Raw genomic sequence first — 26,544 nt, forward strand, 5'->3', positions numbered from 1 at the left:
TGGGGCCCGGTCGCGTGCGGCTGGTGGGCCGGTATAACTTTATAATTACATGCTAACTAGCAATACTTACAGCTGTATTGCATGTTAGCATGTAAATCTGCTATGTTAAAACGGGTGTAGGATATATGATATTGGGGTTCTGTGACGTAGTGGTGGGCTTAGCACAGTACGGCCATATGGTGTAACCAAATCCCCATATTTGTTTGGAAAGATAGGTTATTTCTAAGTAGCCTTGTACATTTTTAAACTGTATTTGCGTTTTTGTGTGTGTGCTGTTCCTTTAAATAATTTTGTATAGCGTTTGGTCTTTATGGCAGCATCACCTCTTGTGTGTTCTAGGTGTGCCCCCAATTCCCATTTATTTCTGAGTAGATTTGGAAACCAGACCAGATTCCTATTGGGCTGAGCACCCCACCCATTCACCATGGGAGCCCCTTTGGAAGTGAACACAAGAAAAGATAAATCGAGGAGTCTCTGGAAGCAGTTGAAGCTGTAAGTATTGCAAGTTAGTATGTAAATCTTCCATGTCAAAATCAGTGTAGGACCCACCGATATTGGGGTACTATGACGTAGTGGTGGGCTTAACACAGTATGACCATATGGTGTAACCGAATCCCCATATTTATTTGCTAAGATAGGTGATTTTTAGTAGCCTTGTAAAATGTAAAGCTGTATTTATTTTGTTGTGTGTGTGCTGTTCCTTTTAGTGTATGTTGTATATGCTTTGGTCTTTACATCAGCATCACTGCTTAGAAAGGCATGTTCTGGGAGTGCCCCCAATTCCCATTTTTTCAATGTAAAATTAACAGTCTGTACTTATCTACATGTGCTACGTATGTGGTCAGACCACCTCATCTAATCATATAAATCTAACTACCTCATGTCCTTATAGATTGTAAGCTCTTTGACCAAGATCTTTTTCACTTTCAAACATCCACTTTCTATAATTGTAAAGCACTACGGCGTAGGTTGACACTGTGCAAATGCTATCAATAATAACATTGTGGGCATACAAACACAGAATTGTCTAATGAGTGATATGTAAATATTATACATTGCTAACTTTGAGAAGTAATTTTATCACAGAGTTAAAATATATAGTGAAAATACAACAATGCCTTATAGGCAGAAATTTCAGTTTTAAATATAAAATGTTCACACTCCTGACCTTTCATATAATTACAGGGCAGATTATCACAATATTCTGTTATAAACTGAGCTGCGAGCTTCAACGTCCTACTTGCAAGATTGGAAAACGGTGAGCACGTGTGTGCATTGCATATCAGATCATGATGAAGAGTCTGACCTTCTCCTCTCCTCCTCCAATATTTCATCTAAACTCATTATACAAATGTATGACTCTCTTAGCTGACTCCATATCAATCACATAGCAAGAGAAAGCCAATAAGCCTTGCAAGGAAGTATCTATAATCAGTTATAAATATACCTACAAATAGCTACGCTTGTTCAGTACTTCACTAACCTTCACCTATAGCAAATCCCCATTCTTTTAGCAAATGTGATTTATTTTTCTGTTCCATATTGCTTTTCTGCACAGTTTGTGTCTACACTGTAATATGCACATTTAAACAGTTAGCAGATTTTAAAGGATCCTTATATTCATTATATAGATACATAATTATAAAAATGGAATTGTCATGATGATTGGCGTTGATGGGGGACTTTACCCCTGGCATAAGAGCTGCCAAAAAAAAGGTGATAAAGTAGGAAATAGGAAGGAACCTTTGATGTATCTGAATTGATGATCAACTATATGTTTACAAATTTAGCAATCATAAAGGTAATTATTCAAAAGAATATTGGCATTGTTACGTGGCCAATTTTCGGAACCAGATAAGCGACTTTCCTCGTCATATTTTCTGTTTAAGGAATAAAAAGACATTCAGACTGTAAAGGCGTCTTTTTTCCCCATAGAAATACCACTTGTTTTTTGTATTTTTTTTTTTTTTTATGTTGTCAATGGTAAAATCATCAGGAAAATAAAGAGCAAAAAATCAGAAAGAGGTATATAAAAATCAGAAGAAAATTTTGTTATTTTAGCACATTGCATTAAAAGTGGTAAAACAAAATATAAAGTGCGTAGTGATCGTTGTATACATAAGGAAATGGCACGTGCACAAAACAAATAAAAATGTGAAAGCGAATGTTTAACTTTTAATAAATCACCTCCAATTATTCGAATAATAATATGGCACAATCTGTAATGCTTAAATTGTGCAAAAATCCCAGTTATGGCAGTTCCTCTTTTAGAAAACATTAATTCAAAAATGCTGTTTGTATAGCAGCAAGAAATGGTTCATGCAGTTGTGCAAAATCCTTTTCATCGGGTTCTTTTTAAACTGATTTAATGCTAGTTTAGATAACTTAGTGTTGAGTTCCAGTTTTGTCCTGACATTATGGATTGAGATTAAGCTACCTTAATACATCCAATTTGCCATGAGATTAACATGCCCAGGGAGTAGAGGAGTCTACCTCATATATAATAATTTGTACTAGGGATATTTGTATAGAGTCAATTACTATGAGTCAGTAAAATGGATGCTGGAGTCAATTACTATGAGAGTTAGGAAAAGAATTGGGCTGCTGAAGCCATTTACTATATTTGGGCTGAATCTTCCAGTAAAGTATGAACGGTGAGCTATATGTAACACGCCCTTAGTGTTATTTTTTTGGAGATGTAACTTAATTAAATGTAATCTTAAATGAAATCTTAGATCCCGTTGTTCTAAGTAAGTAAGTGCCTTATCTAATTTTTCTCATTTTGTGAAATAGCTGACGCTTGAAATTTTCACTACGCACATATAATGCTCAAAAACGTTAAAATAATACCTAAAAGGAATAAATACATGTACAAAAATCACAGAAGTGACTGTTTCTGTCTTGCGGATGACTTCAATGTTGAGCAGCCTGCTTAGCGAGTATGTAACAGACGCACAGGCTGTGATTAGTGATGTCCCGAACAGTTCGCCGGGAACTGTTCGCCGGCGAACATAGCTTGTTCGTGGCGAACGCGGTGGGCGAACATATGCGATGTTCGGTCTGCCCCCTATTTGTCATCATTGAGTAAACTTTGACCCTGTACCTCACAGTCAGCAGACACATTCCAGCCAATCAGCAGCAGACCCTCCCTCCCAGACCCTCCCACCTCCATGACAAATAGGGGGTGGACCGAACATCGCATATGTTCGCCCGCCGCGTTCGCCACGAACAAGCTATGTTCGCCAGCGAACAGTTCCCGGCGAACTGTTCAGGACATCACTAGCTGTGATGTATCTTGATGCTAGTCTTGTGAGTACTTATTTTCTTATATCTCAGTCAGCACATTACATTTCGCTTGAGAAGAATTATTTGAACAATCAGATTAGCGCGGCATTTACAGTCACCATGAAGTTTCCCTTACTTTATTATTCAGTTTACAATAAATGCAGAGGATAAATATTTTGCTGTAGAGGGAGTGTTCCTAAATATTTTTCTTTGTATCTTGATAAAGTAGAACAAGAGATTGAATGGTTCTCATGACATGGATCGTATATTGAAGTTGCATATGGTTGAGTGGGAGACGTTTTCTAATTTCTTTCTCATTTTCTTGTTTCTAAAGATATTATTAAAAAGATGGCTTTTAAAAATCAAAAGAAGGCTGCATCTGCTCTCTTAATTTTGTATTTTATACAGTGCTGGATTTTAACTTCTGTATCAAAAATGTATTTCAAATGTCAGGGTGAAATACAAAGAGGTCAATGTGGGTAATCTGGTCCTCACAGACCTCTGACCTTAACACAATCAAACACCATTGGGTTGAATTTGAACATTGAATGTTGTAGCGGAGCTCCAATATCCAGCATCAATATCTCTGCTGTAGACTCCTTGTAGCATACAATATCCAAGGCACACTCCCCCCCAGTAACTGGATGATATTCAGTTCTGGGAGTCAACTGACTTGTATTCTGCCACAGCTGGCTCTTATGCAACTCCCCATGCAAGGGCTTTCTTTAATTACATTCCAGTTTTTTTTTGTTGGGGACAGGGGACAATATAATGTTTCCCATACTCCTCTTCTGCACCTGGGAGATAATTAGGTAAGGGCAACTCTTTAATCATATTATCTCCCAGGTACAGAAAATATACAATACTGTAAAACATATAATACATATTTTTATAAAACAGAACTCCATGAAAGTTACTTCACCGAATAGCAGGGATTTGAGCACCCACTTTGCCCAAATATCACTCAGATCTGTTTGGTAGATTAGGAACGCCATTCGAGTGAAGGTTAGACTGGTCAACCATGAGGTGAAGCCCCAAAATAGTTCCAGAAGACTGTATGCTTTGACCGGGAGTACTTACACAAATGTCAATGACAGCTCCCCTTGGCTGTTGCCATACGAACGTTCCCCTTGTCCAGTAGTTTAGGTCTCCCGAACGCCATTCTCCAACTGGTTCAGGAAGTTGAATGGGCAGCAGTAATAATGTACCGGGTGTTCGCGGAGTTCAGTATCTGAAATCAGTTCCAGGCAGTCGACAACCATGTATCGCTGCCCACGTTCAAGAGACAAGATGGCTGCCGATTGTTTGCACACGTGTGTTTGAATAAACAAATGGTGGCCACACAGGGGAACCCTGCTTTAATGATACGATTTTGTCGGAAAATTCGTGTTTTTACGTATTTGTTTATTAAAACGTAAACGAAAGCACTACATACAAAATATAAAAGAAACTAAAGGGAAAATGTAGAATGCATTACCTTTTCGTTTTGTTTCATTCGTTTAATAGACTCTGTGCTGCAGGGGAATTAACCCCCGCAGCATGGAGAAAATAACACTGCGCATGCACGAACCCCCCCCCAAAAAAAAACCCAAGGAGGAGCCTGTAGCGCTACCAGCTCCCTCCTTGTAATAAATAACCATTCTTACCTCCCCCATTAAAAACTATGACCCCCATATTAATAAAAGGGAGGTTAAATGCTCCCGCATGCCCCTACTCGCGGAAAGTCTCTACATTTACCTGTCACAGCACTCTGATTGGTTGTCTTGAAATCCAGCCAAACAGAGTGCTCTGTGTCATTTTACACAGCGTGGGAAAGTTCTTTGGAATTTCCCCATGCTGTTTAATTTGACTCATAACCCTCTGATTGGTTGCTTTCAAAAAAGAAAGCAACCAATCACAGTGTTATGAGTCAAATTACACAGAATGGGCCGCTCATGGGTGGGGAACAGGGGGGCCATTAGGTCCCCTTTTAATGAATTAGGGTCCCCACCTGTCGCTCATGGGTGGGGACCTGGGGGGAACATTAGGTCCCCACTATTATTTATTTAATTAGGGTCCCCACCCACCGCTCATGGGTGGGGACCATGGGGGACATTAGGTCCCCCCTTTATTAATTAGGGTCCCCACCAAACACTCGTGGGTGGGGACCTGGAAGGGGAAATTACGTCCCCCCATTATTTATTTAATCAAGGTCCCCAACCCCTGGTCATGGGTGGGGACCTGTCAGTGGACATTAGGTCCCCCCATTATTTATTTAATTAAGGTCCCCACCCGGCGATCATGGGTGGGGGCCTGGGGTACACACTAGGTCCCCCTGTTTAGATTAATAGACTCCACCCGCGGGTCACGGTGCCCTCCTTATTGCACTAGCGACTGGGCCGCAATAGCTGCCCAGTCACTAGTAGTTTTACATTTGTGTAGGCGACATGCCCCTACTCTCGGCATGCCTTTAACATCCCTTTTATCAATATGGAGGTCATTCATCAATATGCTCGCTGTGATTTACAACAGGATATAAATCTATCCTATATAGAAGTGTAAGAGCTGCGGTAAGAGTACGTGTGAAAAGTAGCTATTTATATAAATAGCTACTTTTTCATATTGCAACATTGGTATAGTTCTTGCCATAATGTTTGGTTACACGTACTCTTACATCTAATGGTGGCACGGTTCCACCCACTGTGCTGACCTTAACCCTGACTCCATGGCATCCCTCCTCCTGCAGTCATGGTGTTCATATCACTGAAAGGACTAGGTTGCAGGGTGAACTTGACCTTGGCACTGGATCTAAGGTGTGCTTTCTTTCTTTTATTGCTGAAGTGCGGGGACGGGACCATGCCTCCAAGGGTTACAAAAAAAAAAGTGCTTTCTTAAAACACCATTTTTGGCTTGAGTATCTCCTCTAACAGACTCATATTGTTGTCTGAGAATTGTATATAAGGAATATAAGGGATAATATAGTGCACCCACTATTGTATTTCATCTTAAATGGAACCTATATCTTACAGAAACATAGAAATATTCTAATAAAACAAGAACCAGGAACAGTCAAAGCAAGTCTCACTTCGCAAACCTGAAGAGACAGATTTAAGGTATAATCCCCAGGTTTGTGGATGGACTAAATGTATTTCAACAGACAGCGGATCTCGGCTATATTTGATGTGTATCACTCTCGACTCTAAGTTGATTTACATGAGAAGTGGGAGAGTGTATTTAATCAGTTGTTGTGTCCTTGGGACATATTGGCAGCAGTTAATCAACAAGCTTGACAGGTGAAGCTCTCTGCACGCTGGATAGTGTATGAAACATGTTCTTCATTTGAAAGCAGCGTAGCTTGAAAACATTTATTTTCACTTGTTTCATTTGAACCAGAAGTAGTGACTTAGTGTGTGATGCATTTGTCTGTCGAGATATCCTTATTGTTTTTGCATCATTGCTTGTTAACGATTTACATTGCTTTGGAAATCAATCATGTAGGGAGAATCTTGCTAATGCAGATTTACAGTTCATTGGTGGGATTTTGTAACATGACTTGGATGAAGAAGACACAGCAAGAAAGGTCCTTCGCAAAACTAATGTTCCGCAGAAGGTAAAGCTAATAGCTGATGAAAAACAAAGGGCTCAGAAGTGTCATCACGCAAGTATACCAAGAGTTAAATGAAGAGCAACATAAGCAGTACTACAGTTAATGTGTATTAAGATGGTTCTAGAAGTTCTAGATGCTCTGGAAAAATTCAGCAAACTGCCCCGTTATTGAATGAAAGACACTGATCTCAGCAGTTCAGGACATTCTACTGACAATAGTTGTCTAAGAGATTGTGGACAAAGTACTTGATTAAATGCAATGCATGGAGGACGATTTACTAAGAGGTGAGGCCGCTGTGCAGCCACCTGGGGATTAGAAGGATGACAAGGAAAGTGATAGTCGCCTAGGCGTTTGCAGAAACCAAAAAGAGCATTGATGACTTTCTGCAGGACTTTGCCTGCTGCATGGAATTTCCCCAACCAACTGGGTCTCCATGTTGGCCGGAAAGCACACCGGGAAGGTGGCCGATGCTTACCGGGCCATGCCCGAGGGTGACCTGTGGAACTATGTGTCAGGATTATAGTTGATTCAGCACGCAGAATAGGATCACACCTAGGACTAAGTATAATGTCTAACCGGAGCTTAGAATGGTCGGACGTAACGTACCTGAGAATAGTCAGAATACTTGCCGAGGTCAGAGACACAGAAAAAGACACAACAATGAGGAAAGCCAGAAGTCAAGAATACCAGAAATCAGGGAAGTCAAATACCTGAAAAACGCAATCAGGAACACACTCTCAGATAACCAACTAGTGGAAACCACGACAGGGGACTGACAAAAAGGTAATTTGGGTTTAAATAACTCTCCTTAGGCTGTAATTTGCTGTTTCTGACCTTTGACCCCAAAACATGCGTGCGTGTCTATGACGTGACGTCGCACACACGTTAAAGCCATCTTTTATGTGGGTGGATGTAAGTCTCCTATTAAAACCGGAACCGCAGTGGCCGGCGTCTCTAGGAACACCGTACTCGCTGGGGACCGGAATAGAAGGAGGTCGGGCAGCAGTTTGCCGCGACCAAGGTAAGTATCTGATTTTTGTGTCGGCATAGCTGCTATGTTTCAGTGCGGCCATGCTGACAGAATCGCTGGGAGCCATGACAGTACCCCCCACTGGCAGGGCCAGGCTTGAGAGGAAATTTTGCATGTAAGAACGGATTTTGCGGCCCACATGTTTGTCTGAAGCAGAAACCCAAGAACGATCGGCAGGCCCATAACCCTTCCAATCAACCAAATACTGCAGAGACCCTCGAGAAAATCTGGAGTCGAGTATAGAGGAAACTTTGTACTCATGTCCAGAAACAACCTAAGAAGGGGTGGTTCAGAAGGGGTGGTATACCTGTTACAGATAAGGGGTTTCAGTAGTACATGAAACGTGTGAGGCGGGGGTAAGCCAGAGAATAAGACACAGGCTTAATCCTGCAAATTATTCTAAATGGCCCAATAAACCTGGATGCAAACCTCATGCTAGGAACCTTGAGTTTAATATTCCGTGTGGGGAGCCACACCTTGTCACCCACCTGGTAACCAAGTTTGGCACCACGCTTCATATCAGCATGCATTTTGAAATGAGCAGTAGCTGTTTCTAAAGCAGTGTGGACTTTAGTCCAAGTCTCACGTATACCTGTACGATGGTCATCCAGAGCAGGAATAGCAGTGTCAGAGAACACTGCAGGGAGGACAGTAGGATGACGACCGTTGTTAACAAAAAATGGACTATGTCCAGATGAGTCATGGGTTGCATTATTTCTGGCGAATTCGGACCATGGTAGCAAATCAGACCAGTTTTCCTGAGGGCCATTAATAAAACATCTCAAATATTGTTCCAATTGGCTCTCTCAGCCGCGTCATTGGTTTGAGGATGGTATGATGATGAATATGATAATTCTATACCCAACTGTTGGTTAAATGCTCTCCAAAATCATGGATCACTTACCGGGGGGATGACGTAGGACGCGTGTGCGCGAGCGCTACGTAAGGGGGGTGGAGGGAGTGAAGCCCGCCGAGAGTGCCGTGGGCGTCGGATGGCGGACGGAGGAGATTTGAATGAAACGCGAGATCTATGATCCAGGATTCAGGTTTAGCCCGGTCGTGCCTTCGACCCGAGTGGATACATGTACTGCGGGAGAAATAGAGGCGCCCTATTATTGCTGAGGTCGGGGCAGAGACCTGTGAGCATTGGACTTCTTACTCATAACTACACGCTTAAGCTGCTGGCTGTAACTTAAGGCTGATTGGCGGTTGCAGTTTAAGGAAGACGGGTGAGAATTATACCAATTACAACAATTATACATATTGGTACTCAGCACTCAGCACCCGACAAAGCAATACAATATCTTGGAATTTTTTTTCTTGTTTTCCCCGCTGCAGTAATTCCCCCCAGGTCTAGTTAAACGTGGGGTGGTAAAAATAATTCAACGGAAAGTGAAAGCGGAAGAAAAGTAAGACAGAGAAAGTGATATTTTAGTTTACTTTTCTTTTTTTTACATTTACATGCCTTCATAAATATAGAAGGAATTGGGAAACGGTGTATTGGAAGCGAAGGAGGGGGAAAACCCATGATTTCCCATAATTTATCCTAAAACTGAACAGAGTTAAACACCATAGCCTGGAAAAAGTAAAGAGTGCATATAAAGAACCTCCACCTATGAATGCATACTCTTAAAGGAAAAAGGGAAAAAATAAAAAAAAGGGAGTTATGAAGATGAAGTAGAGAGAAGGAAAACTAATTTTAATCAACCAATTATCTAAGGGTGTAACGTGATACATAAATTAAAACGTCAAAATGTCACTAAAGTTGAAGAAATACGTTTACATTGACTAAACGGACTCACGCTGATATATTTTTGGTGATTTTTCTTTTTTGTTGTTTTGTTTTGTTCTTTTTTGTGCTGCACGATATCACTAAAAATTACGTCAACTAGAAGAATTCAAGAATAAAAATGCCATGAAGATGAAGTAGAGAGAAGAAAAACTAATTCTAATCAATCAAACAATTATCTAAGGGCGTAACGTGATACATAAGCCAAAACGTTATTAAAGCTGCAGAAACACGTTTTCGCTGATTAACTATCTCACACAAGGAATTAAGCTGATATACTTTTGGTGATTTTTTTTTTTTTCTCTGTGCTGCATGATATCTCTGGGATTATGTCAACCAGAAGAAATCAAGAAAATAAAGTGTCCCTTGGCAAAGATAAAGATAAAGAACATAAAGAGAAGGTTGAAAGAAAAGAGAACAAGACGGAGAAAAGACTCTCTAATTTCTTTTCCCCCCAAACAGATAGATCATTCCCAGAGAGTTCTGTGAAAGAAATTAATTTGACAGCGGGAGAGAAAAAAATATCCCAATTAGAAACATCTCAAATGGAAAACTCGATGGTTACGCCAGAATTTTTAAAAATCTGCCTAGACCAGCAACTATTAGCAATAAAACAAGAAATTCTCAGCAATAATGAGGATTTAAAAAAGGAAATTAAAGAGATAGGCCTCAGAATTAACCAAGTCGAAAGAAAAATGGATCTTATTGACTCACTAATTAAAGACCAACAGCAGCAACAGGGAGAAATAGACCAGAAAATCCAACAGCTACAATCAAAGATAAATGATCTTGAAGACAGATCAAGACAAAACAACTTAAGATTAAGGAACATACCGGAGAGTATCACACAAGAAAAAATAAAAGCATTCTTGGATTCATACTTCCTGGAACTGGGCATTCAGAAGGATGATAATCATAAATTTCTAGAGAGATATCATAGAATTCCAAAACCTAAAAATCTCCCAATGGAAGTTCCCAGAGATATTATGGTTTGCTGCAACTCATACTTATTTAGAGAAGAAATAAGAAAAACCTCAAGGCAAGGCAGTAAAAAAGAAGAATATGCGAACATAAAAGTTCTCCCAGACTTATCATATGAAACGAGGAAGAAAAGGCGATCATTCGCTTCGGTTCTGGAGACACTAAGGAAAAATGATGTTAGACACTTCTGGGCTTTCCCAGCAAAATTAATTATCACTCATGAAGCAAAAACTCTGGTATTTGCCAACTCAGATTTAGCCAGGAAATGGCTACAGGAGGTCCACATGCAAAATTAATCAATAAGTTTGGACATGCCAGCGGATCGACTAAGGGATGAATTTTTTTTTTTTTTTTTTTTTTTTTTTTTCCCTCTCCTCTGATGTAAATATAATAACCAGACATACTATACTGTAAATGGCTGACAAGGTATTGATCTGATCGGGTTACTTACAGCTTATAAAGGCGTATAATCTAGCAGTTGGTACATGGGAAATTGCAATATCTATACTGAAAATTGTTTACATAATTTATATAATTTTTACATAACAGGGGAACAGGTTATGGTATATATAAATGACACTCACGTGAAAGTATATCCTCTCAGAGGAGAACGAGATTACCCACAGATAATGATAGATATGGACACTTTTGGGTGTAATTTGATTAGTTAAATTGATAGGAATCCTCTGTATGATAGAACACTGCTTCAAAATAATCTCTAAAGCACAAATATTGAAATCACTAATATAAACTTACTAGGTAGTAGTGAAGAGTAGGAGAATGTACACATATATTTTTTTTTTTTTTTTTTTTTTTGTGTTTACTGTATTTTTGGGGCTAAATTTAAGGGTTAAATTGGCTATCTGGTCCACAAGATATTGTATGGATAACACTTTAGACTGTAAAGACAGATCTTAGTAATATAAAACTGTTATAAAGAAATTGAAATAATCACACTTAAAGGCACTTTTGGCCAAAGGGAAATGGGATAATATATATATAAGTACATCTATTGGAGTAAATTGAATAGTAAGATGAATACACGAGATGTTATTGGTCTAGAGTAATTTTTAGACCATAAGGAAAGTACGATGTATTATAGGAAATTGAAATTATATTGAAAGTAGTTTTCACAACGTGGTTTAGGATTGATATGTACATAAAAGGTTTCTTTTTTCTGTTGTTTTTTTTTTTTTTTTTTTTTGTGCGTTCACTGTATTTTTGGGGGTAAATTTAAGGGTTAAATTGGCTATCTGGTCCACAAGATATTGTATGGATAACACTTTAGACTGTAAAGACAGATTTTAGTAATATAAAACTGTTATAAAGAAATTGAAATAATCACACTTAAAGGCACTTTTGGCCAAAGGGAAATGGGATAATATATGTATAAGTACATTTATTGGAGTAAATTGAATAGTAAGATGAATACACGAGATGTTATTGGTCTAGAGTAATTTTTAGACCATAAGGAAAGTACGATGTATTATAGGAAATTGAAATTATATTGAAAGTAGTTTTCACAACGTGGTTTATGATTGATATGTACATAAAAGGTTTTTTTTTTTTTTTTTTTTTTTCTCTCTTCCCTTCTCCTTCCCGCTGGGTATATATGGACACCAGCGGCACTCTCGGGGAGGGTTTTCTCATGCTCCCCCAAGTAACTCCATATTTCGTTGTGGAGTTGTGGATGTATTCCCAGAGTTCTGGGATGCATTTTCTGTCTTCCACTAAGTGGGAGTGGAGACGGAATTTTTTACAACAAATGTGGGTATGTGTGGCCTTATGTTCGTCTTACATGAGGTCATATGAATGTAATTGTTATGTGCTTTCCTCCCCCCCCTCTTTTTCTTTTTTTTTTCTCTCCCTCCCGCCGGGGGGTACGGTCTCGAGTTTCAAAGGCTTAGACTATGGTTAAGTTTATGACGCTGAATGTACAGGGCCTGAATAACCCAACTAAAAGAGCCATGGTGTATCAATATATTAAAAAGGAAGGTGCAAAAGTTGTATTACTACAAGAAACTCATTGGCTAAGGAAAGATATAAAACGTTTCATCCCCAAAAATTTTAAAATCCAAATCTGCTCATCATTAGAGGATAAAAAGAAATGTGGAGTAGCTTTACTAGCGACAGATGATTTAGATATTCAAGTCACATACCAGGATATAGATAAAAATGGCAGGTTCATCTTAGCCATATGTAAAGTACAGGATGAAGAATTCACTATTGTAAATATCTATGCTCCTAATACTAATTCAGTTCAGTTTATACAAATGGTGCTGAGTAAATTAGAAAAAATTAAAAAGGGTAAAATCATTATAGGAGGAGATTTTAATTGTATTCTGGATGGCACGTTGGATAGGAACTCATTGGCAGGGGTAACGCAAGATAAAAGGGGAAAGAAATCCTCAATGCAATTTTCAATGTTGATAAATAACTATGAATTATTAGATCTTTGGAGGATAAACCATCCATCAGAAAAAGACTATACCTGCTTTTCGAAAGCACACTGTACCTATTCTAGACTAGATCTGTTTTTGGGTTCGTTAGAGGTCTCATACAAGACTAAAAAGGTTCTGATTCATGACGTAACCTGGTCAGATCATAACCCAGTAATACTTGATCTCACTATCTCACCAGATATTAAAATTAGAAATAGTTGGAGACTAAATGAATTCCTTCTTAGGGAGGCTCAAGATATAAATACCATAAAAGAATTAACAAACAATTTTTTTGAGGAGAATAAGAATAAAGGAACTTCAGATGCCATAGTTTGGTGTACATATAAGGCCGTGCTGAGGGGACAGTTTATTAAATTAGGTACAATCAAGAAAAAACAAAAAGAAGCTTCCCTGACAGAATTATATGTGTCTCTCTATAAACTAACAAAACTTAACAAAAATAATCCAAATATAGAGATAAGTGAGAAAATAGGATTAATAAAAGATAAAATCAATAAAATTCTACTTTTACAAACCTCAAAAAAACTCGAATATCTAAAAATAAAATGGTACTATAAAGGAAATCGAGCAAATAAAATGCTCACAAATCGAGTTAAAGGTGCGAAATTAAACAAATTAATACAAAAAATTATTACAGATGATGGCATCCAATTAACGCCTGAAAATATAGGTAAAGCATTTAACTCATTTTACCAAAAATTGTATAATCTACCTGAACCCCCTTATAAACCAGAAACATACTTTCAAAATAAAACCCTAAAAAAATTATCAAGGGAACAACTGAATTCTATTAATGAACCCTTTTCAAAACTAGAAATAATAAATGCAATAGAGTCTTTAAAAAAAAACAAAACCCCGGGGCCGGACGGCTTTCCAAATATATTTTACCAACAGTTCCAGGACGTGTTGGTAACACACCTTGAAGATCTTTTCAATAGCATAGCTAGAGAAAAAGATTTGCCCAACGAATTACTATATGCTAATATAATTCCCATACAAAAGCCAGATAAATCGACGGAATCAGTGGGGAATTATCGTCCTATATCCTTACTAAATTCCGATATAAAAATATATGCAAGTATTTTGGCAAAGAGATTACAAAGAGTACTCCCGTCCATAATCCATGGAGACCAGGTTGGATTTATGAAGGACAGACAATCAAATAATAGTATAAGGACAGTGATTGACATTTTGGAACACGTTCAAGAATCGGGCACTCCATTGCTGGCCCTGTCATTGGACGCGGAGAAGGCCTTTGACAGGGTCAGATGGGACTTCCTTTGGGAGGCATTAAAGGCCTTTGGTTTCGAAGGCTGGATTCTGAGCGCTATCATGGCCCTGTATAGCTCCCCAATGGCAAGAACAATCGGTAGGGGAATAACCTCTGAGTGGTTTAACATAAGAAATGGGACAAGACAGGGGTGTCCTCTGTCCCCGCTGCTATATTTGATATATATAGAACCCTTGATTTGTGACATCAGGTCTAATGAGAAAATAAAGGGAATAACAATAGGTCAAGAGGAACTTAAAACTTTACTTTATGCAGATGATGTCCTAATCACTATATCAGACCCTATATTATCAATAGACGAATTGTTAAAGGCGATTTATGAATTTGGGTACTATTCCAACTTTAAGTTAAATGTAGATAAGACAACTATTCTTGCCAAAAATATAAAGAAGGAAGAGAAAATATATATTAAAGCGAAATATAGTTTCGAATGGGCAAAAAAATGTATTACCTATCTAGGCATTAAGATCTCCAGTAATCCTTTTAGGATTATGGAATATAATGTTCTACCTCTAATGATGCAAATTAATAAGCAACTAAAGGACTTGAGAACAGCAGAGATATCATGGACAGGTAGAATTAACATTGTAAAGTCTTATTTGGTTCCTAGATGGAGTTATATATTCCGTATGTTACCATTGAAAATGCCTAAACCATGGCTCATGATGATTCAAGCTGCTTTAGACAAATATATATGGCTGGGGAAAAAACCCAGAGTTAATAAAAAAATTCTGAATTTAAAGCCTAAATTGGGAGGGATGGGAATCCCTGATATTATGGACATATATGAAGCTTGTTCATTTGCGCATGTTATTTCCTCTATGAAAGAGAGTTCTTGTGGTGAAACATGGGAAAAAATTGAGGCTAGGAAAGCGGCAGTTCCGGACTTAACGACTTTATTCTGGAGTATAGATAAGTTTGAGAAAGATGATATGGGTATAATCCTAGCTAACCTATTGGGTCAATGGAGAATCTGGAAAAAAAGACTCAAGATTGAAGATAAAATTATCATTGATCTACCACTGCACGTATTGGCCAGTAATATGGAGGACTTAAATCTAGAGCCATGGTTAAGCAAAGGTATTAATAGAATAGATCAGCTATTCCAACAGCAACAAATTAGACCTTTTGAGGAGATTAAACAAATTTTTTTGCTTTCTTATAGAGAAAGTTTTGCGTATTTAAGGATAAAACATTTTCTAATGAGACACAGAATAACTGAGATTTCCGAGGGATTACAACTTTTTGTAGACTTGATAAACATCAGACATAATAAAAATCTAGTTTCTAAAAGCTTAAAACTTTTTAGTAAGTATAAGGCAATCCCTGAATTTCCAGCCCTAAAAGCATGGGAAAGAGACTTACAAATTATAATTACGAGAAAGGAATGGCTTAAGGCCAATAAAGCGGTACTGAAAGCTTCACATTGCCTAAACCTAACGGAAAGTCATTATAAAGTCATCAATAGATGGCATTATGTTCCAACTAAATTAACAAAAATATATCCAGGATCTCAATATCTCTGCTGGCGTTGCGCTTCATTGAGAGCAGACTACGTCCATATATGGTGGTCATGCCCGATTATATCTTCATTGTGGCAAAAGGTAGCGAAATTCTGCAGGGAAGTAATAGAGGTAGATCTTGATTACACCTGTAGCTCTATGATATTGCACTTGGGCTGGCCTATAATTCCAAAGGATAAAAAAGAGTTAATAATCCACATTCTCATAGAAACTAAAGCTACTCTTGCAAGATTCTGGAAAATTCCAGACTCCCCGACTTGGGAGCTGATAAAACAGCAGGTCTTGAATAACTGTAAAATGGAAATAGGGATATTAAGACAAGAACACTACTTTAATCCGAGAATTGAACAATGGCAGAAATGGATTATAAAATTAGGTAGAAGAAATGATTTTTAATTTACACTAAGATGTATATGCTATGGATCTGTGGCTGGGGGTGAACCCTGTGCATTCACCTTTAAGATACTTGTGGTTATGAGAAACCTGATTAGTAGTTAGAAGGATGTGTGTTGCCCTTCGGGTTCTTAAGACTGACTCGGGACTGACCCTCGGCGGGAGTGTGATTTTCTTTTTTTTTTCTTTTTTCTTTTTTTTTTTTTCTCCCCCTAGGTTTTGTTAATAGAGGGCCAGGGCAATAGGGAAATCTAGGTCAAGCTCTATAGCGCTTGAAAAAGTTTGTTCCCCCTAACCCTCTCCCCCTCGAATCTTGGTATAGCGAAAGGTGTGTGTGTGAGTATTGTTGTTTTATTGGGAAAAAATTGACATAGAGAGCTTGGTGCTTCTTAGTACAGGCAGATGGAGTCTGACCACCTCATTAAGATAGGCTGTGCAAGTTTACAGAAAAGAATTTTTTATAAACTGGACATTTGGGGATGGGGAATGATGGTAGAAAACGGAACCGAATACCCAAAAATCCATAGGTAATGTCAACATCGGAGAATAAATGTTTTGATTTTTTGTATTTGTCTGTTGCATGATATGGAATTATTGTTAGAAAAGAAGGGGAAAATACAAAAAGACTGGTTCTGAATAATAGAATTTGTACTGCAATTGAAAGAACTTTAATATGCAATTTTTGTACCATATCTCTTTGTAAAATGACAATGTCTTTGTATGAATGTTTATATATATCTATGTTAAAAACTTAATAAAATATTATAAATAATAAATGCTCTCCAAAATCATGACACAAATTGGGAACCCCTGTGTGACACAATATTAAGCAGAATACCATGCAATCTGACTATTTTGTGTAAAAATGTATGAGCCAGCTCTTGGGTAGAAGGTATCTTTTTGAGCGGAACCAAGTGTGCCATTTTAGAAAAGCAGTCAACAACCATTAGGCTGGTGCTGTAGCCATTATAAATAGGTAGTTCAACAATAAAGTCCATAGACAAATGAGACTATGGAATACTGGGTTTAGGAAGTGGTTGTAATAGCCCACAAAGTAGTTTATGGGGTGTAACGGACCGTTTTGCACACCAGAGGTTAAAAAAAAATGTTTAGGCGATATTCCCCTTTCCAATGCACAGGCAGCTACTGCAAGCACCAATCTCCCAAACTGCAAACTACACAAACCCTCCAACTCCCGAACAGGAAACCCCCGAACACGGGAAACAGACGAACAGGAAAAGCCATACGATCAGCTTACACTCCTGGCAATCAGCATACAATCCAATTCCCCCAATAACGAGATTACACTTTGTTTTGAGGGTCAAGCAGAATCTGGTTTACTGGGGCTAACTGCCCGGCTTTTATGCAGGTCTCCCACCTGGTGGACACTCCCCTAGGGGACCAGATGGAAGACTGGGACACAAAGGGTAAAAGGACCAATCACAGACTTACACATTTCAACAATCCCACAAAGCATTACAATACCTCCTCTCTGGCCTAGAGATAATTGGGAAGTAATCCAATTATCTTCAAGGACAGAGACAAAACTCCATCACAGACATTTTCAGTAAAAAGACATAAAATTACATACGGTTACATTTATTACATAAAACATACACATTCTACATATCCCCAGATAGCTTAGATCTGAGCGCACATTATTACCGAATAGCGCTCAGATCACATACATACAGTTCAATCGCCATAGAGCCAAAGTCTGTCCCATAGTCTTTCATTACACGAATAGGCTCCATGGCATGGCTATCTGGGGTGATGCTGTTCATACGGTTAAACTACCGAATGAACAGTCAGTTGGTTCCACTACCGAATGCAGAGGTAAGGAGGCTGGCGGCGCAGTGGTGTTCGCGCAATTAAGTGTCCGTTTTCAGTTCCATCGTTTGGGCGCTGAACACCGCTGGACGTTCAGGAGTTAAAATGGTCACTGCCACGTGTTCGGCAAACGAACAAAGGCCACCCAGCATTCGTCAATTAAGCTGTGGTTAACTGCAGCTTCTGGGCAGTCAATTGACGGCACACTTCAGTTCCCATGTGGTCCATCGTTCGGTACTTTGTTTGGTAGATTGAATCTTACCGAACACCCAGGCAGAAAGGCACAAATAAGCCTTTCAGCAGGGAAAATAAAAGGTTTTAACTGCTGGGCCATAGTCTAAAGGGAGCAGGCAAGCAACCAGGCTCCTCCAGTGCACAGTGGCGAGGTTGGTCCCGCCACATGGGGAACCTTAGAAACCGCACAAATAGTACATGCCTCCACATACTCCCTAGAGACAGCGGACACAGTTTTATTAATACCTGGATGACCAGCTGTCACATTATCATGAAACACTCTTAGTACCTCCTCTCTTTCCAGTAATGGAATAATCAATATATCTTGAGGTTTATCACTGGGTGCCTGAGTCTGAGCTGCCATTATTGCACAAAGAAGTGGAGAAGACAAGGAAAGAACCGCAGAGGCAATGATACATTTAGGTGGTATGATGGGAGAGGTTTCTTGTTCTTGTTCCGCCTCTAGGTCAAATTGCGTAGATAGGGCGTCCGCCTTAACGTTCTTAGGACCAGGCCTGTAAGTGATGATAAAGTTAAAGCATGACAACAATGACCATCTAGCTTGTCTAGAAGACAGCCTTTTAGCATCTCCAATGTATGCCAAGTTTTTGTGATCAGTTATGATCAGGAGAGGGTCCTTGGAACCTTCTAAAATATGTCACCATTCTTTCAGAGCTAGGATAATGGCTAACAATTCCCTGTTACCAATATCATAGTTGTGTTCCACTGGTGACAACTTTCTAGAAAAGAACCCACAAGGATGCAAAGGGGTATCCTGACTCTCCCTCTGAGAAAGGACAGCCCCGACCCCTTCCCTAATATGAAGGGTTTGCTAGTGTCAGGGTGTGCCAATATGTCAGCAGAAGTGAATAATTCCTAAGTAGCTCAAAAGCTCCTTTAGCTTCTTTAGACCATATATTACCATTAACCCCTTTTCGCGTCATATTGGTGATGGGTGCTATTACAGTAGAGAAACCTTTGATGAATCTCCTATAATAATTTGCAAACACAATAAGCCTTTGAATGACTTTTAACCCATTGGGTAATGGCCAGTGTAGAACAGCTTCTAGTTTACGAGGGTCCATCTGAAAACCAGCGGCTGAAATATTATAGCCCAAGAACTGTACTTCCATCTGGTCAAATAGGCATTTGTCAAGTTTACAATATAGTCTGTTTTTGATGGCAAAGCCCATGAGGAGTCTGGAGACCGGGGGAATAAATGAGTATATCATCCAGATATACCAATACAAAAGTATAAATGTAGTCTCACGGCTCCCAGTTCGCGGTTGCACGAGGGCACACCGCACCACTTGGGCATCCATCCCCTCTGCGGCAATACAAAATGGCGCCGACCACGCGGTCGTGTCCATTTATAGTCCTGCCTCCCAGGGTCACATGAACGTGCGTGTGACGTCATGATGTCGATGCGCACGCACATTCTGGGGTCAATGGTCACGCGCTGACCAATCAAAGCAAAAAAAGGCATATTTAAATCCCTGAAGTTCCCTAGCTCATTGCCCTGTCGTGGTTTCCGTTCCTGGTTCCCGAGAGTGCATTTTCTTGTCTTGTATTTGATCTTACCGGTATTTTGACCTTGGCAATCCTTGACTATTCTGATTTCTGGTTCCCTTGACTTTGCTTTCTATATCGTTCTCATGTATTTCTGGCTTCCTTGACCTTGGCTCTCCATTGACCATTCTCTGTCTTTCAACATATTAATCTGACCATTCTAAGGACCAGTTTACCATTCTGTCTATGTAGGTGTTATATAGTTCTGCATGCTGGACCACACTAGCAGTCGTGACATGTAGTCTCTGAGAACATCCTTAATGAGATCCTGAAATACGGCTGGAGCATTACATAAGCCGAAGGGCATGACAAGATACTCATAGTGACCATTTCTTGTGTTAAATGGAGTTCTCCATTCATGTCCCTCCTTAATCCTTACCAAATTATACGCACTCCTAAGGTCGAGTTTGATAAACACCTTAGCGCCCTGGAGTCTGTCAAACAATTCTGAGATAAGGGGAATGGGATAAGCATTTTTGATGGTGATCTTGTTCAATTCCCTATAATCAATACATGGTCCTAACTCTCCTAACAAAAAAGAACCCTGCACCTGCCGGTGAAGAAAACTTACGCATGTGACCTTTTTGTAGAGACTTTTTAATGAACTCCTCCATATTTCTACTCTCCTATGGTAATAAACTATAAACTCCCCCTTTAGGGGGTATAGTGACAGGTAACAAATATATGGAACAATCATAGGATCTGTGAGGGGGTAGTGTATCAGTGTGACTTTTATTAAACACTTATTTAACCTCCCTATAATGCACAGGAATTTCAATAAACTAGTTTCTAGTTATATCCCTGTTCCTAAGTAGGTTATCGATATGCATCACATAAGTGATGTATTCATTTAACCGCCCTGGTAGTTCTTTGGCTGCAATTTCGTCAAGGATAGCTTTGGATAATCCCTCTGCAAATGTATCCTGGGATGTGACCCTGTAAGGTTGTGCTGGAGTCCCCTTGCATGGGGATATGCATAAAAGCCGAGTGTAGCATAATAAAATCGTGTTGTACCTCCAGAACTAGGTCTTGTCCAGTTACTGGGAGGGAAATGGGTTTCCTTGTGCTTTAAGTGGTTCCAGAGCAACAGGAAGGAAGGCAGCAGCGGAGATAACCGGTTGGGTTACCCGGAGTCCGCTTCACTACTAATTAAAAAAAGTTTTATATAACAGAGTGTCCACATAGTGAGTATATCAAACAATGACATAAGTTACAGGATGAAGAGTTGCAATACCTTTTACTGACAGCTATTTATATAATTGTATGACACTTATCATATGGGATATATCCTGACCAATATGTTTCAAGACATACATTGGCACTCTAGCGTGCCTCAAACACATTGATGTTCATAAAATGTATTTTAATAAGTGTCAGCATTTGAGATCCCCATCTGGTAATCAATTAAAATTAATTAGTCAATTTGGCTAGAAGCATGCATATCTCACTATTAGGGCTTCAAGTAAATGTGACATTTATAAGCTGCTGATGAAGGTGAAAAGTAAAAAAGTACGCGTATCTTAGAAAATTTCTCCATTGATCTAAACAGAAGCGGTCTTCTGAATAAAAATGTTATAAGATACAGTTGCAAGAAAAAGTATGTGAACCCTTTGGAATGATATGGATTTCTGCACAAATTGGTCATAAAATGTGATCTGATCATCATCTAAGTCACAACAATAGACAATCACAGTCTGCTTAAACTAATAACACACAAAGAATGAAATTTTGCCATGTTTTTATTGAACACACCATGTAAACATTCACAGTGTAGGTGGAAAAAGTATGTGAACCCTTGGTTTCAATAACTGGTTGAACCTCCTTTGGCAGCAATAACTTCAACCAAATGTTTCCTGTAGTTGCAGATCAGACATGCACAGCGGTCAGGAGTAATTCTTGACCATTCCTCTTTACAGAACTGTTTCAGTTCAGCAATATTCTTGGGATGTCTGGTGTGAATCGCTTTCTTGAGGTCATGCCACAGCATCTCAATCGGGTTGAGGTCAGGACTCTGACTGAGCCACTTTAGAAGGTGTATTTTCTTCTGTTTAAGCCATTCTGTTGTTGATTTACTTCTATGCTTTGGGTCATTTTCCTGTTGCAACACCCATCTTCTGTTGAGCTTCAGCTGGTAGACAGATGGCCTTAAGTTCTCCTGCAAAATGTCCTTATAAACTTGGGAATTCATTTTTCCTTCGATGATAGCAATCCGTCCAGGCCCTGACGCAGCAAAGCAGCCCCAAACCATGATGCCCCAACCACCATACTTTACAGTTGGGATGAGTTTTTGATGTTGGTGTGCTGTGCCTCTTTTTCGCCACACATAGTGTTGTGTGCTTCTTCCAAACAACTCAACTTTGGTTTCATCTGTCCACAGAATATTTTGCCAGTACTGCTGTTGAACATCCAGGTGCTCTTGTGCAAACTGTAAACGTGCAGCAATGTTTTGTTTGGACAGCAGTGGCTTCCTTTGTTGGATCCTCCCATGAAATCCATTCTTGTTTAGTGTTTTACGTATTGTAGATTCGCTAACAAGGATGTTAGCATTTGTCAGTGACTTTTGTAAGTCTTTAGCTGACACTCTAGGATTCTTCTTCACCTCATTGAGCAGTCTGCGCTGTGCTCTTGCAGTCATCTTTACAGGACGGCCACTCATAGGGAGAGTAGCAGCAGTGCTGAACTTTCTCCATTTATAGACAATTTGTCTTACCTTGAACTGATGAACAGCAAGGCTTTTGAAGATACTTTCATAACCCTTTCCAGCTTTGTGCAAGTCAACAATTCTTAATCGTAGGTCTTCTGAGAGCTCTTTTGTACGAGGCATCATTCACATCAGGCAATGCTTCTTGTGAAAAGCAAACCCAGAACTGGTGTGTGTTTTTTATAGGGTAGGCAGCTGTAACCAACACCTCCAATCTCATGTCATTGATTGGACTCCAGTTGGCTGACATCTCACTCCAATTAGCTCTTGGAGATTTCATTAGTCTAGGGGTTCACATACTTTTTCCACCTGCACTGTGAACGTTTACATGGTGTGTTCAATAAAAACATGGCAACATTTCATTCTTTGTGTGTTATTAGTTTAAGCAGACTGTGATTGTCTATTGTTGTGACTTAGATGATGATCAGATCACATTTTATGACTAATTTGTGCAGAAATCCATATCATTCCAAAGGGTTCACATACTTTTTCTTGCAACTGTATTACTTATTTTGTATAAAAGTAAAATAAAAAAGCAAGTATTCACATACATTTTTCAAGTGGCTAATGTTTTTCTGATGATATAGTGCAAAAACCATTATCTAATGCCCGATAACACAGGTAAGTCTGAAAAGAGACCCTTGGATCTAGTTGGACTATTACCACCCATAATATCTACTATACATTTCGACATTCTGTGTCTAGACAACACATTGGCTGTGGACTGAAATATCTGCTTTATCCAAGACACAGAAAAAAAGAAGGAAACTGCACCCTAATTATGAAGAGGTATACAAATAATATACGTACATAATGGTAGTAGTGGTGGTCTCTATACAATTTGACCTCAAAAGATAAGACATACAAAATAATAGTGCAGTAAATCAAGTACAGTGGGTATGTGAATGAATACTTGAAATAATTCACACTCACATTTCCCAGAGCTAACTAAGAGCTCAGCCGTTAGTACGCATGGACGGAACAATCCCCGTCTAAGGATGTGTATAACAGTAGATTTCTTGGCCGCCTCAGATGGATAATATGTAAAGAGACAGAAAAATCCAGATAGTGCAGTATATACTGGTGAGATGAGTAAATTAAATAATACAATTCCGTTCTCACATTTACTAGAGCAGGACTTGCTCTAGTTTCTATAGCATAGGTGGTATAGTCCCCACCAAGGAGCAGGATGGTAACCAGGAAGTAGAGAGTGACATCCAAATATATATAAACAAGGATAATTTATTTAACATAAATAAAAAATGTAAAAGTACTGTGTATAAAGTCTTTTAAAATCCACTTGACGCGTTTCACCTGTCAAAAGGCTTCTTCAGAAGTGTGGATGGTGTCCTGGTCCAGTTCGTTTATATAAGGAGTTCATAAGTAGTGATTCCGTCCTGGTGTATGTTAATTTGTGCTTCCTACTTCCTGTAACCAACGGAGGTCTGAGGTTATTTAAAATGCCTACATCAGACACTGACAATAAAGTATTCATGGAAGAGTGGTATAATCACCTAGAATTTTGTACATTTGGACTTATGAAAAGTCTTATCAAAGTAAAAAGTGAAAAACTTTCAAACTTGGACAAAAGATCAACAGTCTAAGAGAACAACTCATCCCTTTTGCTGATACTGAGGAATATTTCAGTCAAACATTAAAAATTAAAAAAACAGTGGAGAAAACAGAAACAGACACCAAAAAAATCAAAATCAATAAATACAATAGAGATAAATGTGATTATGCTCACAACCAAATTCGCACATATAATGCAAAAGACCCACAACAAAATAGAAGAAATCACATTAACACTCACCATTATGCAGACACTGAGAATCGTTCTAGATATAGACATTTTCAAAACAAAGTAAGTAAAAGAAAGACCTGAACAAGCACATAATGATGATCACCAATATAGGTCACATTAAAGATCTCCAAGGAGATACACTGAAAGACACAACTATACACAACACTGGAATAAATTTACCAGAAAAAATTCAGAAAAAACTTTCACTAACAAATACACTACAATTGATGAAAACACAAAAAAGTCTACAGCTAGACCAATTGAGTATAAAAGAAAAGAAGACACAAACTTTGTAGTCAAAGAACCCAAACAGTATAATCACCACAACACTTCACCATTGGTTGTGAGACCAAAAACACATAGATTCACATACAAACCATCCTCTCCTCAATACAGAACTAAAGGAAGACAGTACTCTTGGGAAAAAAGTCACAACAAGAAAGAAAAAAAAAGCATGAAGAACAAGAACCTAATACACCAAAAGAATTGGTCAGATACCATGTTCTATCCTTTTGTGAACCATTCGACGAGACCTCTTTTTTAGAAATTCCCTCAAACAGAGAGCGCCATACGAACCAATTAAACATTTCTCCAATAAAGAGTCGCAAAAGAGATTTAGAGGACGCAGATCAGGCAGAAGACAACAAGAAAGGAAGAACAGAAAGATTCTAGACAATGTACATACTAATTCACCTACTGGTATTTTTAATTTATCTAGTAAGAATCTAAATAAAACAGAAATAGATGTTCTTTAAAAAGGCCTCAAATTTGCCCCTACTAAACCGTACAACTCTTTCATGACCTTTATCGATATTGGCAAATTTGTCAGAAATGCTACATTGAAAAGATTTTTTTCTATTAATGCTAATAAAAGTCAGACCAATACCGACAATATTCCTCCTAATATTTTAACTAATAAATATATAAATAGTAATTTAAAAAACAAATGAAAGTTCTACCCTGCACATTGTAAATCTAGTGCCTTAGATATTTTTGAAAAGAAGGTTGGAAAAGATATCAGAATTCTAGAAAATAATAACAAATATAAAGACAAGGCTAACCTGAGCAAAAAGGAAAAACAGATCCTCAAAGATCTATATAATGATAGTACAATCGTGATCAAACCTGCAGACAAAGGTGGAGGCCTCGTCATTCTGTCTAAAGAACAGTATGAGGAAGAGGCCTACAAACAATTGAACGATCAGATTACCTATACTAAACTCCTCAATAATCCCACAACCAACATCAAAAAAAGAACTAAAATTATATTTAGATAAATGATTAACCCCTTAAGGACACATGACATGTGTGACATGTCATGACTCCCTTTTATTCCAGAAGTTTGGTCCTTAAGCGGTTAAACACCGGAATTTTAGATGAAAAAGAATTTCAATATATAAACATTACTCATCCAAAAATTCCAATGATTTATTTCCTTCCGAAAATCCATAAAAACTTGTCCAAACCTCCAGGACGACCGATTGTCTCAGGTATTGGCTCTGCTCTTTCAAATCTATCCGAATATATAGATATTTTACTCCAGCCTTATGTTATTAAAACCAAATCTTACCTTAAAGACACTATATACCTGTTAAAAAAAATAGAAAAAATTACTTGGCAAGAAAATTATCTGCTTATTACCTGTGACGTACAATCCTTGTATACCATTATTCAACACAATAAAGGATGCAAAGCAGTAAAAAAGATTTTAGAAAAAGATGAATCCATGATGCAAGATCAAATTAATTTTTTAATCGAAGGTATATAATTAATTTTAAATAACAACTATTTTTGGTTTAAAGATTCTTTTTATCCGCAAAATAGAGGTACAGCTATGGGCACCAGGTTCGCGCCTAGCTACGCCAATCTTTATATGGCAGAATGGGAAGAGAGATACATTTGGAGTAGTCATAGCTGGGCAGCGAACTTGGTGTCCTACTCTAGATATATCTACGACGTTATTTTTATTTGGAGAGGTTCTATTACAGATGCACAAAATTGTATTACGTTTTTAAATTCCAATCAAGAAGGCATTGTTTTAACTTCAGAAATCAGTAATAGTGAAA

The sequence above is a fragment of the Pelobates fuscus genome, chromosome 3, assembly GCF_036172605.1.
Source record: "Pelobates fuscus isolate aPelFus1 chromosome 3, aPelFus1.pri, whole genome shotgun sequence".
Taxonomy (NCBI): Eukaryota; Metazoa; Chordata; class Amphibia; order Anura; family Pelobatidae; genus Pelobates; species Pelobates fuscus.